This window comes from Rattus norvegicus, chromosome 4 (assembly GCF_021556685.1).
Source record: "Rattus norvegicus strain SHRSP/BbbUtx chromosome 4, alternate assembly SHRSP_T2T, whole genome shotgun sequence".
Lineage (NCBI taxonomy): Eukaryota > Metazoa > Chordata > Mammalia > Rodentia > Muridae > Rattus > Rattus norvegicus.
Window position 1 is genome coordinate 35,204,048 of NC_141537.1, and position 14,157 is coordinate 35,218,204.

The following is a 14,157-nucleotide window of genomic DNA, read 5'->3' on the forward strand; positions in this document are numbered from 1 at the left end:
GATATCACAACCTCAAGAGCAGAGGATAGCAAAGCAGTTGTAAGAACGGTGTGCAGAGCAGTGTGAAGGGCAGTGAGATCTAGACTGCTCTATCCATGAGCTCTATCCACAGAGAGAGAGAGAGAGAGAGAGAGAGAGAGAGAGAGAGAGAGAGAGAGAGACAGAGAGACAGAGAGACAGAGAGACAGAGAGACAGAGAGAGACAGAGACAGAGAGAGACAGAGAGGAGGTATTTCTAGGTCTCCTATCCAGGTCTCCTATGGCATCAGAGCCAAGAAGGTGGAGAAGCACCTAGATTCATGCATAGGTAGAGTAGGCAAGTATTGATATGATACAATAAGAAGTGATCTTGGTAGACTTGATGTCACTTACCATTTTGCAAGAATGGGTGTAGTAGTTTTAATTAAAGATACATCTACTCATGACCCAGGCAACGCACCATCTAAAACAGTGGTCTGCTTAGAGCACACCCACATGCGTAAAGATTTTCAGGCCATCTTTGTAAAGCAAAGACAGCCACAGTGTTGGAGAGTTAACGTTCTGATAGTGGATAGATAGTGCGGCAGCATCCAGTATACAGAGGAACGGCAGTAGAAACCTCGAATCCCCTGAAATGTAGAATGTACGGCACCAGACGTTGTAAGAGTCTTGGGCTTCTCAAAGTTGGGATTCCCTAAAAGGTACCATCAATGGAGAGGGGACTGGCAGTAATTTCAAAGCATGCCAGTTGTTTATTTTTCTTAGAATTAGGTTTTTTTTCTTCCAGTAACCGAAGTCTATTCAAGTGGATATAAAGGAGTTTCTGTGCTTATTAGGAAACATTGCTTGAAGGAAGGATGTGGGGGTTATGGTACTAGTGAGTCCAACTTCTGCAGCCACACAGGACTAGGGGTTTAAGGTTTTAAACTTACATTTATTTACTTTATCTGCAAGTGTGTGTGTGTGCATGGGTGTTTGTATGCCACCAGACTCTTGTGGAGGTCAGAGGACAACTAGAGAAAGTCAGATATTTTCTTCCACCATGTGTGTCCTGGGGATTGATCTGAGGTCATCACACTTGTTGGCCAGAACCTTCACCTGCTGGGCTAGCTCAGATGCCCTCCCGGGAGGTAGGATTTTATGAATGTTTGCAGATACAATTTCTTGAATAACCCTTGAAGTGAGCATTTTAGCTAAAATAACGTGTGTTTCGTGAACTCACTTTATTAACCCAATTATTACTTGCTGAATATGTATCATGACCCAGGCTGTAGACGTCATAATGGTTAGCAGTAATAATTCTGTGTCATTGGGGACCCTTCTGTTTATAATTGGTTGGGTATCTGGCTACCTGGATTTAAAAAAAAAAAATTGAAGCTTTTTGTTGGTAGAAGTGACTTTTTTTTTTTTTTAAGAAGGCAATTCAAAGACAAGTGGGAACATACATCACTCAAATATGTATCTGGAAAACTTAATGTTTAGAGGAAATGGATGTGGGAGGGGCCAGCAAAGCTGAGGTCGTGAATTCAATTCTTTCCCAATGGAGATTGTTAGCCTTGAGTAGATTTGTTGCAACTCGGCTTAATTCATGGGCCTGTGCTAATAGTCTCTGATAGCTCCCTGATTCTGTTTTATTATTATTACCAAATTTATGTTACCATTCAGGAGCTAGGGTTACACCATAGGCTTGTTCTTAGAGCCAGACTGAAGGTTTTCAGACACATAAGACCCAGGAATGTGAAAAGCCAACCCCAGTCTCCTGGAACTAAATAAATCCACAACCCAGCTCGGATCTGCAAAATCCAGCAGGCAGAGCATGTGGGGAACAGGCCAAGCACATTTCCCAGACCTGCAAAGTAAGCAGTGATCAGCCTCCAGCAGAGAGACTTTGGTTAAAATGCGACCGACCGACCCGGGAAGAAGCCAGCAGCAACCCTGCCGCCCAGCAAGACCTCAAAGGGAAGGGCTATGTCTCCAAGTACACAGCTCAAGTTCCAGCTTGACTCATTAACTGAATAGAATGTGGTGCCCAAGATAGCCCACTGAATAACAGAGTTTGATAGCAGCAGGCAGTTTTTATCTAGACTCAATAATTTTTGGTTATTGAAGTTGGACATAAACCACAGTACCTGAGAGTCTGAGAGTGCGTTTGTGGCAGTGAGGGGCACTACAAGGTCACATGCAAACATTTTAGCAAAGGTTTTAGGGAGGTCTTTTATCTCATCTTCTCCTTTATTCTTTTCACCTGGTTCAAGAACTCTTTTCATGTTTGTATGAGCATGTGCTTATATGTACATGCATATGTCTCTATGTATACGTGTGTGTGTGTGCATGTATGCATGTATGTGCGTGTGATACAGTGGCTGTCATGAGATTTTGCAGCATATGAAAATCTTCTTGGGGTTAAAGAAACAGTCTTGCAAAAGAAGCCACATATGATAAAATTTTAAAAAAATATTAAAAACAAATTCATTATACAGTGAGAGCTCTGCTTCTTTATTAGTGCATGAAATAACAGTATCTAAGGATGAATATATAAATTACATCATTTCAAAATGGGGATGAGAATAGAAGTTTCTTTTTTTACATTCATTTTTATTTTCAATTTATCCCAGCTAAAGTTTTCCTCCCCTCCACTCCTCCCCAAGATCCACTCCTCCCCAAGACCCACTCCTCCTCCATTTCCCTTCAGAAAATAGCTTGTCTCCCAGTGAACACAGTGTAACGAGATATAACAAGACTAGGCACAAACCCTTCTATCACGGCTGGGCAAGACAACCCAATGGGAGAAAAACAGATCTAAGAGCAGACAAAGGAATCAGAGACACCTCTACTCTTACTGTTAGGGCTCACACAAGAGCACCAAGCTACAGAACTGTAACACATGTGCAGACGACCTAACTCAGACCCATTCAAGCTCCATGATTGCTACTTCAGTTTCTTCTTCAATCCGTGAGTCCCTATGAGCTCCGGTTAGTTGATGTTTGTGGGCCGTGTTCTCTAGGTGTCCATGACCCCTCTGTCTCCTACAATTCTTCCTGTCCATCTTCCATGGGGTTCCTGAGCCCCAAGAGGAAGCTCCCAATGGAGATCTCCATTTTGCGTTCTCTTTCCACTTAATGTTTGTGGGTCTCTGCTCCCAGAGAATAGAAGATATTTTTGAGGGTCAAGCGATAAACCAGCTTTTGAGTTAATCTTTGTTTAAAAAAAACCTCTACTTGTGTCCTCTTACATGGCTTCTCTCAGCTTCCTTCTGTTACGGTAAGGAATCCTGTCAAGCTCACTATCTTGTATTGTTTTGTTTTGCTTTGCTTTCTTTTAAAGGGTCTTACTATGTAGCCCAGACTAACCTTGGACTCATCGATCTCCTGCTCAGCCTCTAAGCACTGGGATTATAAGGTGCACATCAGCGTGCCAAGTTCATTTTTCTTTTAAACTACATAATAACCTTGTGAAATAGAGCCTGTTCATGTTCCGTTCTGGAGATGAGGGTAGAGGTCCCCACCCTTGCGTTAGTCCTTCTCATTTCATATGTAGAACGGGACATTTCATTTACTTGGCTTTTCAAATCCCCAAGGGTGATTTTTGTCTGCTGAGCTATATTCCTTCCATCTCTGCTAGCTGACCTTTATTTATCTCTGTCTTCCCCTGTAGCACTTTCCCATGGGATGCAAAATCCCAACTTAGGTGACTTGTTCAAGATTGAGTTTATGGAGAGCTGGGTTCTATGGTAAGGTTAGACCTCCCCAATCCTTTATTTCTTACCTTCATTTGAGCATTTGACTGTCTGATACTTAATATTTCCTCCACTTCTTTCCATTCTGGCCATTTATGTGTCAATTAATCTTCAAGAATGCTTGCTTGGAAGGATCAGGTTGAACAAGAATTTCTTCTGAACTGTGCTGCAGGAACAAGTGCCTTAGCATCCATCCAAATCTCATCCATCCGTTCACTCATTTGAGAAGCATTTCTTGGGTATGTGGTAGGGGAAAGTGTTCCCTCAAGTTTACTTGTCTTCTCACCCCTGAAAAGTGGGAATGTTAGATTGCATGACAATTATGAACTAAATTCATGCATTTGAGTCCTAACCACAGCATGATTGTGTTTGAGAACCGGGCCTTTAAAGCAGTAAATAAAGTCAAATGAGGTCATAGAGTAAGTCCTTGTTGAGGTAGAAGAAGCATTATTTTTACAAGAAGATAAAAGAGGCGTCTAGAACGGCCACATGAGCATGAAGGACAAACCCATGTGTAGATGCAATGTGAAGGCAGAGATCTACATGCTAAGAGTACAGACCTTAGCAAAAATGTCAGTCCTCTAAGTACCTTGATGCTGGGTTTATAGACTCCAGAATTATGAGAAAATAGAATGCTGTTGTTTGCCTTCGTAGTCTTTGGTAATTTTCATGCCATCTGTGACTGACTAGAACACCAGCAAAGGAAAAACAAGGCTGTGGAAAGAAATGAGGTTGCTAGGCAGTTGATCTTGGCTTATCAAATTCAGCTTCATAGAACTGAATAGAACCAATAGAACTCTAAGATCATAATTTATGGTGTTTTAAGGATTGATCATTTGGACCAACGGTTGATGGTGGTGCACTCCTTTAATCACAGAACTTGGGAAGTAGAGGCAGGCAAACCTCTGTGAGTTTGAGGCCAACTTGGTCTGTAGAGTAAGTTCCAGGATAGCCAGGGCTATACAGAAGACCTTATCTCAAACCGCACCCCCTCCACCCAACATTCACAATTTAGGAGTGAGGTGTGTCTCAGGGGTGGAGCACATGCCTAGCATACACAAGACCCTGGGTTTATTCCTCAAGCATGAGAAAACAATAATAAATAAATAACATCAATCGATATTTAGTTTTGGTAATTTCTTGTAGCACCAATGAGAAACTAATACCAGTGCTTCCTAATGTTCAGCTAACCACAGAAACATATCAGTGCTATCTACTCAGGTCATATTCTACCACAGAGCTGCAAACTTCCTGTGATGAAACATCATGTCTCACTCATTGTAAATCCACTTAAAGATAGGTGAAAAGGCATAGTCTTTATTACTGTGCTGTCTCACTGAGGTTTCTTTATATTCCACATCTCTTTTTGTTACTTAGAGACACTTCTGGTTGCTTCCGGCCCACCCACATAATGCAGAATATCCCCTTCCACCATTACTAGACCAGGAGCCTTCATTCCCTTGAGTCTGTGGTCTCTTGATTAATGATCCTTGTTGGATGCAGTTTCTAGCATAAAACACAGTTTCCAGATGTGCACGAGGCAGAGGTAGGCAAAGTATTATCTTCTGCAACCAGTATAAAATGTTATATGAACTGGACTAATCTTGTAGGAATAGGGAAATCACCTATTAATCATGTTTAGCCTGAAGTCTGTTTTTATATTGTAAAAGTATATTAAATTGTCCCCTCTTAGTGCTGTTCTTTTATTATTGATTATTTTGAGTCCAAGAGCACAGAATTCATTTATCCCTTTTCAATATTATTGTATTTATAGTTTTACTTTCTTTCTGCCTAACGAACAAATTTACAATTGTGATTCCATCATGTAAAACGTCAACAGTTTCCTCTTGATTAAATTCAACATTTATTGAACCAAGTGCCTAACATTGCACTAGATGAATTGGGCCGTCTGTAGAATTAATATTCTATGTCACTATATGTGAGTATAAGTTTGATGAATTGGACAGAGTTAAAATTAGAGCCCTTTCTCGAAAATATGGGGAATTCATTCATCAACACCTTCTGGGTATTGTCAGATGTGAGCTATTCTGACCGCATGGCCTTATACAATCACCGTTTCTTCACCTCCTTCCTTGTTCCAAAACTTAGTCAAACACCTTTTGGAAATCCAGATGAATTACACTACTATTTCACATCCATGGAGTCATATGTTTTAACAAGGAAATGAGCTTAGATTCTATACTCATGTACCTGTTAGAACCTAGTCCTAAGCTACAAGTGTTACACCAGCTGCACGCACTCTCTCTTTGCTCCTTTTAGCCATTTTCTCTCTCTCTCTCTCTCTCTCTCTCTCTCTCTTTCTTCTTCCTTCCTTCCTTCCTTCCTTTCTTTCTATGTCTTCCTTTCCTTTTCTTCCTTTTTTCCTTCCTTCCTCCCTTCTTTTTTTTTTTTTTTTTTGAAATATAATACTAGCAAATAAGAATTAAAACGTCCGAAGCTAAAAATCACGTAGGACTTTAAATTGTTTCCTCTTGGAGGGGAGAGAGGTTGGGGCTGCTGAAATTGATAACATGAATAAAACGGTCGACAGGAAAGGGTATCAAAGAGCTGTTTTGGAAAAGGTGAGTGAAGAGCTTGCGTTTACGGACTTGTGATTTTTCCGTGCAATCACGGAGGGTTTTGTCTCGGAGCTCAGCAGAAGGCCGCTCGCTCGCTCCGTGTGGTGGCTGGCCTAAGATGGAGCTCCGTTAGCAAGGAAGCCCTTTCCCTGCCTGAGTCAGTCAGGCGGGGAAGTGAGGGCAGCTTTGAGGAATGTGCTGAACTTTGCAAGAGGTGATTTTCCAGCTCTCAGGCAAGTTAAATTAAAATGTCTTCAATGTAGGTGATATTCTTGCTTCTAAGCCTTATGGTTTAACGCGTTGGCTGGAGCAATGTTCTGACCAACCGGGTGGTGAGAGACTTAACGACATAAGCAGGCCGTTCAAACACGCGTTTTCTCCTGCTCCCTGGAACACTCTATGGTCCTCCCAGTGTGAAGGGGCCCACAGCACTCTGGCTGCTTACTTGGGTGGAGCATTGACTGCCTGTCTCCGGAAACCCTGCTACTCATCTTTCTTTTCCAGTTGCCAGAAACCTTTTTCTACTGTCTGCTCTTCAGATAGGCTGGTGACAACCCTCGTTTCCAGATCAAGGCTATGCCGTGGCTCCAGCCTTGTTATGACCACTGCCCTGCTGCACTCTTTTGGTATCCCAATACTCCAGATTGTGTAGAATTTCTTGACAGTCCACCATTGTTTACTGCTCTTCCCTTGGAATATGACACTATTTAGATCTAATGGCCATCATCGACTTCCCGACTGCTCTTTGTCTTTCCCCAACTGCTCTTTGTCTTTCCCCACATTGTGGAGAGAGCAGTCGCATGTGACTTTAGTGATAATAAAGCTCTTCAACAACACTGACAGCTGGGGACGTAGTTCAGTGAGTAAGAGTGCTTGCTGTACAAACATGAAGACCCGAGTTCAAATCCCCAGCACCCATACAACAGCTGGGTGTAGCTGGGTGTGTTTGTAACCCCCTCACTTGGAGACTGAGACAGGCAGGTCTCCAGGAGCTCACTGGATAGCCAGCCTAGGCAGGGCAGTTGCTGAAAAGAAGCCATGCTGTAGGTTGTTGATTCTGCAAAAGCCATCTATTAAAATTTCAATGATTGAGCAAATGTTGGGATGTGGTAGGTCTAGGGTCTAATTACAGTTAGTCTGGGGCTGTCTTTGGCCCCATTAGGAAGTCTTCATTGCCCATGTTGATGAATGACTTAACATCCTTGTGACTATTATGTGAAAAAAATTTTTTGATGTATTAAGAGGCCACTAGCTTTTACTAACCCCAGAGCTAAGCGTGTCATCAGACAGTGTCTGAGGTCCAAAGCGATGGGAACAGGAAGTATAACTGGACTGTGCATTTTAATAAAAGATGACCCCAAAGTTTCTTTCTTGACCAAAACCTATTGTGTGTGGGTGGGTGGGGTAGGGTGGGGGGCTCTATGCAGCCTCATCCTTTCCAGAGGCCAGAAATGCCATATGTGTTTGGTGGCTCTGCTCTGTTTTCTGCTTCTTAAATGCTTTTCTGGTGTTCTTCATAGTGGGTAATATTAGAGTGGAAATAGTGTTTGGGTAAGAGACTCAAATCTCTGACCTAGGTGGAGACCTAAGGTTCAAGGTGAGTGGTTCCACCACTTGGTTAAGGGATGAATCCTAGGAAGTGGATTCACTTTAAGCCATGTTAAAGAGATGGGGGGTGGGTGGGGGTGGGGAATACTTTTCCTTCCCAGGATCCCTGCCCCTAGTGGACAGCAGTCATGCAAAGATCTGCTTACTTTTCTGAATTATTTTCCTCCTGCATTCTCCTCCTCCTGGTTTAAGAAACATTCATTAGTCTTTTCTGTCAAACACCATACAACTTCTGTTTAGGACAAAGAAATCAAATCTTTTTATCTCTCCCATCTTTTGAAAAACCTTTATGCAAATGTCCTAATCTCCCACCATCAGGCCTTTGTTTACAAAGACTCCCAGAACTTCACTGATTTAAGAGGCTTCTCATTTTTTTTTTTTTTTTGAAGATTTTTCTAAAACTAGCCAATCACAAAAGACTGTGAGGTCAAACCTCAACCTAAGGGGAAATGAGGAAGTAACCTCATTTAAGTTTAATTAGAATAAAACCTAGTGCCTTTGCTGTCCCTGTCTGCTTGTTCTTCTGCTTTTGTGAGTAGCACTTCCTTCTGCCTTGTCATAGTTCTCGCTTTTAGACCCTGAATGTATTTTTAATGTAGACAGAAGCTTGCCCCCTGTGGGTTTTCTTTTAAACTCTAATAAAATTCCCCTTGAACTTAAATTCTTTTGATGAGATTTAAAAGCCCTGAGAGGGGATCCCGACTTCTCTGGTAGTACACCCATTCACACTACAATATATATATTTATTTTTGAGATTTCGTGAGACTCATATGAGAGCTGAAAATTGTAATCAGTTTCTTGAGCTCTTTCTAGTCTTTAAAGTATCAGCTACCACAGTCAGTTTCCAGTTCAAATGGGTGGTAAAGGCTTTAAGAGCATCAGACTAAGAGGCGGTGTATCGACTGTCCCTTTCTGAGGGGAATAATCAGAAATGTCATCAAAAGTAACAGAGAGAACTAAATCTTTGTAGAGATAGAGTAATCCATGTTTAGCCCACTTGAACAAAATGCTCTGCCCCCTAAGCAAAATAATGGCGACTATTAAGGAATGCGTACTTGATTGAATTTAAATCTCAGTTATTATGGCTTGGATCTAAAATTTCCCCAAAGTGATGCTCACGAACCACATACAGGTCTGGTTCCCAAGGAAGGTCATAAGAAGGTGTTAGATCCCCTGGAACTGGAATAACCAATAGTTATGAACTACCATGTGGATCCTGAGAGCAAACCCAGATCTTTTCCAAGACTAACAAGTGCTCTTAACCACTGATCCATCTTTCCAGTTTTGTTATTTGACTTTTTAAAAGAAATATTTTAAAATTATATATAATTTGTATTCACCCATACTTTCCTGCTATACAATACAGGAGATCCCCTGTACAGTGTTCTCTCCTAACTTCAACTTGGTTTTCTTCTTTCTTCTTCTCTTCCTCCTCCTCTCCTCCCCCTTCTAAATAACTCATGAGTCTGATCGGTGCTGACCTCATGTGAATGGGTTTGTGGACATCCATTACAACATAGTTGGATTTATCTTCTTTTGACACTACTTGAGGGGCTGAGTTATGTGGCTCTGTGATAGAGCACCTGTTTAGCCTACACTTTTAGGATTCAATTCCTAAAAACGGAAATGGCAGTTATTTTGACTTCTGATTGAAACATGCAGGAATCAAAACATCATACATAGAGCAAGTCCCGGAAGCTAATCCAGCAAAAGCAGGAACTAAGACACACAGGAATCAAAACACCATACACAGACCAACACCAGAAGTCATTGCAGAGAGATCAGGAACTCAAAGGAAGCAGCTGGATGCAAAAACAGTTCTGAGCAAGGTAATATGAAGCCAAGTAAGAGTGAAGCTAACACTTGTGAGCGACCTTCTTACCTACCAAAAGTAAGTGTGGGGCTGGAGGGCTGGCTCGGTGGTTATGAGTACCCACATCATGGAGTTCAGAACTGCAGGCAACTCCAGCTGGAGGGTATCCGAAGCTCTCCTGTCCTTTGATGGAACCTGCAGGCATGTGAACCAACACACACATATACACATAAAATAAAAATGAAAGAAATCTTTTAAAAACATTAAATAAGTGCTCAACAGATTTTTAGAAACTATGCTGTCAGAGATAAGGAGGGCTTCTGCTGGGAGTGTAAAGGCACCATGGGTAATTTCATGTGATGCTATGGTTTGGTTATGACGTGTACTATATAAAGGCTCATGTGCTAGGGACTTGTTCCCGGCTGGTTCCACTATTTTCGAGGGAGTGGAAAGCCTAGGAGGTATATCCTACTTGAAGGAAGCAGGTCACTAGGTGTGGTTCCTCATTGGTATCTTGCCTCTGTCCCCTTCCCATCTTTCTACTTGCTGTCTGTCATGAAGGGTGGAAACTACTCTACCACATACTCCTTCTGCCGTGATGTTCTGCAGAAACACAAAGCACCAAGGCACGTTATTGCCTGAACTCTTCGAAACTGTGAACCAAAGTAAGTCTTTCGTCCCTCACGTTGTTTGTGCAGGGCCAATGCATAAGTAACTGGCACATGGGTTCCTTGACTACAGGATGGCCATATCATCTGGTTATACTATTTCTGGGGATGTCTGTGAACAGCATTCTGAAACATAGATTGAGTAAAACAGATAGCTTTTCCCCGGTGTGCATTATCCAACCCATCTTGATCTGTTTATTTATAAGCTTGAATTAAAAGAAAAAAACCATGGAAGAAAGGAGAGAGCTCTCTCTCCATCTGATTGTTTGAGTGGGGACATCAGTTTTTTTCCTGTTTGGAACAGGATTTGCTATGTTTTTGTTTGTTTGGTTTTTTTGCTACTGTGATGACAGTATAGCTTATAGAAGGAAATATTTGTATTTTTAGCTTGTGGTTCAGTAAATACCTGGTAAGATATTTCTTTTTGGTCCAATACGAGGCACAGCATCATGGTTGGGATCATGTGGCAGAACAAAACTGTTCACCTCATGACAGCTGGGAAACAGAATGAGAAAGAATGACAGGACAGAGTGACGGACAAAATATTCCTTTCTAAGAGGACCTCCAAGAAATTTTCCTCGCAGTAGGCCTCACTTCCTAGTTCCTATCACTTTACCTCAACACCACCAGTTATGATGCCATCAGTGGATCAGCTCTTGATGATATCAGAGTCTTCACACTGTAATCTTCCCTTGAAGGTCCACTTCTGATCACTGGAGTACTGGGACGTTAAGTCTTATAAAGACTTAAGTCTTCAACACATGGTAGGCTTTTGGTCTTTGAGAGGACAACACTTTATACCTAAACCATAATTGGCTTATACTAGAGGGCTGCAGCTTTTATGACTTCAGACTTGACCCAGAATCTATTTCATTGATTTCCTGGTTCTAGTAGAGTCCACTTCAGCCTGAAGCTGCAGTACCTACTCTCATGGATGTCTAGCTTGTGCTTGGCAGTTCCTGAGACTTCTTAGCCTCTAAAACAGTGTGAACCAATTTCTTATACAATTACGCAGGAGACAGTAATATAGAGTAATAGTAACACTAATACTAATACAATAGAGGAGGCGGCATTCAAGAGAGATCTTGAAGTTGGATGGAATCTTAACATACAGGGGCAGATGAATGAACAGGGACCCATGAACAGAGCGCTGAGTCCTTGGTGCAGCCTGAATAGATTGTTTTTCTAAGAAGCTCCAAGTCCCAAGTGCTCCTTTGCCTACGGTATCCTTTTGAAATAAAATGAGAAAATGTTGTTCTAGATATGTGCTCAAATATAGGGCATGTGAGTCTCCCTTGCAAGTCAGCTTGGCAAGTCTGAATATCCCCCAAAAACAATGACGTTGGAAAAGGTCAAAGGAAGGGCACTTTAAACCATCAGAAGGGCAGAGGCACCTCTGAAGATATGATAATAGACTAGGAAATGAAGGGTTTTCTAACTGAACTGACAAAGGGAAAAGCAGGAAGGCATTTTGAGAGACTTATTAGCTCTCAAAGGAGCCAGGTAAAGGTAAATATGAATTAGTTCACCAAAGACATTTTTACTTTAGTGGTATAGTGAATAGATGACTGAAAATCTTTCTATGTTGAGATTAAAAGCAGCAGTAAGAATAAACAAAAGCCAATGTTACTTTTCCGTCTCTGCTACTTAGGAGCTGTGTAACACCACCAGCAGCCACCAGTAACAGTGGTAGTAAATGATTAGTTATTCAAAACTCTCAGTGACCTGATTGACACTATGTCACTGCACTAACCTACTTTATTCAGTAAGCATCAGAGGTGAGCTTTGTAGGGTTGTAAGCAGAGCTTGACCTTTTCTTTATTTAATTTTACTTTAATTCACTCTTAGCTTTTGCTATGTTGGTGACTGAGCCCAAGGCCTTGTACGTTATAGAGAGCATACTATTATTGAGTAGTTCTAGTCTGGAATAGGCTCTTTTAGCTCTTTTCTTTTCCTTTTCTGTTCTCTCTCTCTCTCTCTCTCTCTCTCTCTCTCTCTCTTTCTAAAGAAAGGGTCTCAGGTATCCCAGGCTGGCCTTGAACTATGTAGCTAAGGGAGGATATTGTACTTCTGACCCCTTGGATGGTCCTCTGAGTGTTGGCATTACAAATGTGCACCTTTTTGCTGAGGATTGACCCAGGGCTTCTTGTATGCTAGGCAAGCACTCTTGAGACTCTAGATGACATTTGTGAGCTGTGGTGAGACAGGTGTTGTTCAAGGAGTGCTGAAGAGGAGATGATGGTGTCACCAGGTGACTGTGGGGCATTCAGAAGGCAGGGTTCAGACAAACTTAAAGAAAGCGGTATTGGTCTGGAACCAAGTTGAAAGTGGACACACAGGCAGGAAGGAATTCCTTAACATTTTTTTTTTTTTTAACAGCATGGGAGTTATGCCAAGACATGCAGCTTGGTCTACAGGCTGCAATTAAGGGTAAACTTTAAAGAGGAAAATGAAATAGAAGAGAGTTTGACCCCTTTTTGAAGTTATAATGACATAATTTGCATGTTCAGCTCTTAAGCTTCCACCATGCCGCAGTAAAATTATGTCCTCTCTAACATGGAGGAAATAGGTGGATCACTACAAGAGAAAAGCAGAGGATAGGATCACAGGGCCACAGCATAGACAGGGATGCAAAGATCACCTCAAAGCTTGAACTGTTCATTGAAGGAGCTTTTCTTCTTGATTGGCTTGTCTGCTTTTCTCTCTGTCAACCCCATGCCGGGAGTGGGGCATGACAATCCATTTGAGAACTCTGAGGTTTGCTTCCCCAGCTCTCAAAAGATTACACCAGGAGCCAGAGAGATGACTTAGTGCTTCAGGATCCTTACTGCTTTTGGAGAGGAATCTGAGTTCGAGTCATAGATTCCACGTTGGTCAGACCAAAGCTGCCCGTACCTCCAGCCGCACTCCAAGGGCACCTGCACTCACGTGTGCATGTGCTCGCACACAGATACACACACGCACACAATTTAAAAACTGAAATAAATGTTAAATGAGTACACTGTTACAGGTAATTTTAAAAACTTGCGAGTTTGTTCTTTGACCGTCGATTGACCGAGGACATCCGTGACATTTCCTGGGCAGGCGTCAGGATACCGGTGGTACGCAAATTTGGGGTTAAACTCTGGAATGAAAAATTGATCTGTGCCAGACGTGCTTACAAATTTGGCAAAAACCTACATTTAATTATTCAAACCACCAATCTAACGCCGTTTCACAGGCAAACAGGTGCTTGCTGAGAGTTTTAATGGAGTCTACGCTTCCTAGGCATAAGGCTTGCTTTGCCCACTGGTCTTGTTCAGGACTGCCGTTGTTTTGAGGCTTTTTGAAAACAAAAAGAAAGTTATTTATTTATTTATTTATTTATTTATTTATTTATTTATTTATTTATTATGTAGTTTGGGGTAAATTTAAACCCACAATCCTCCGAGTTTTAGAATTGTAGGCATGTGCCACCCTGCCAGGCGGAGCTTTTAAAAAGCTGTTTATACTGTTGTATACTGTAATGTCACTGCTCAGAAGCCTTCGTTGTGTGCATGGCACACTCGCCTTAGTTTGTATTCCAGCTGATGAGCCCAATGCAATTCTCTATTTAAATATAGACCTGGCTATCCCACTACCTATGCTAACGTCTTTATTCCCAAGCCTTTACATACTGGAGTACATACTATTTTATTATTTGTATTCCTAATTTATACTTTTCTTGAAGTTCAGGCATGGTGTGTGTGTGTGTGTGTGTGTGTGTGTGTGTGTGTGTGTGTGTGTGTGTAGTTT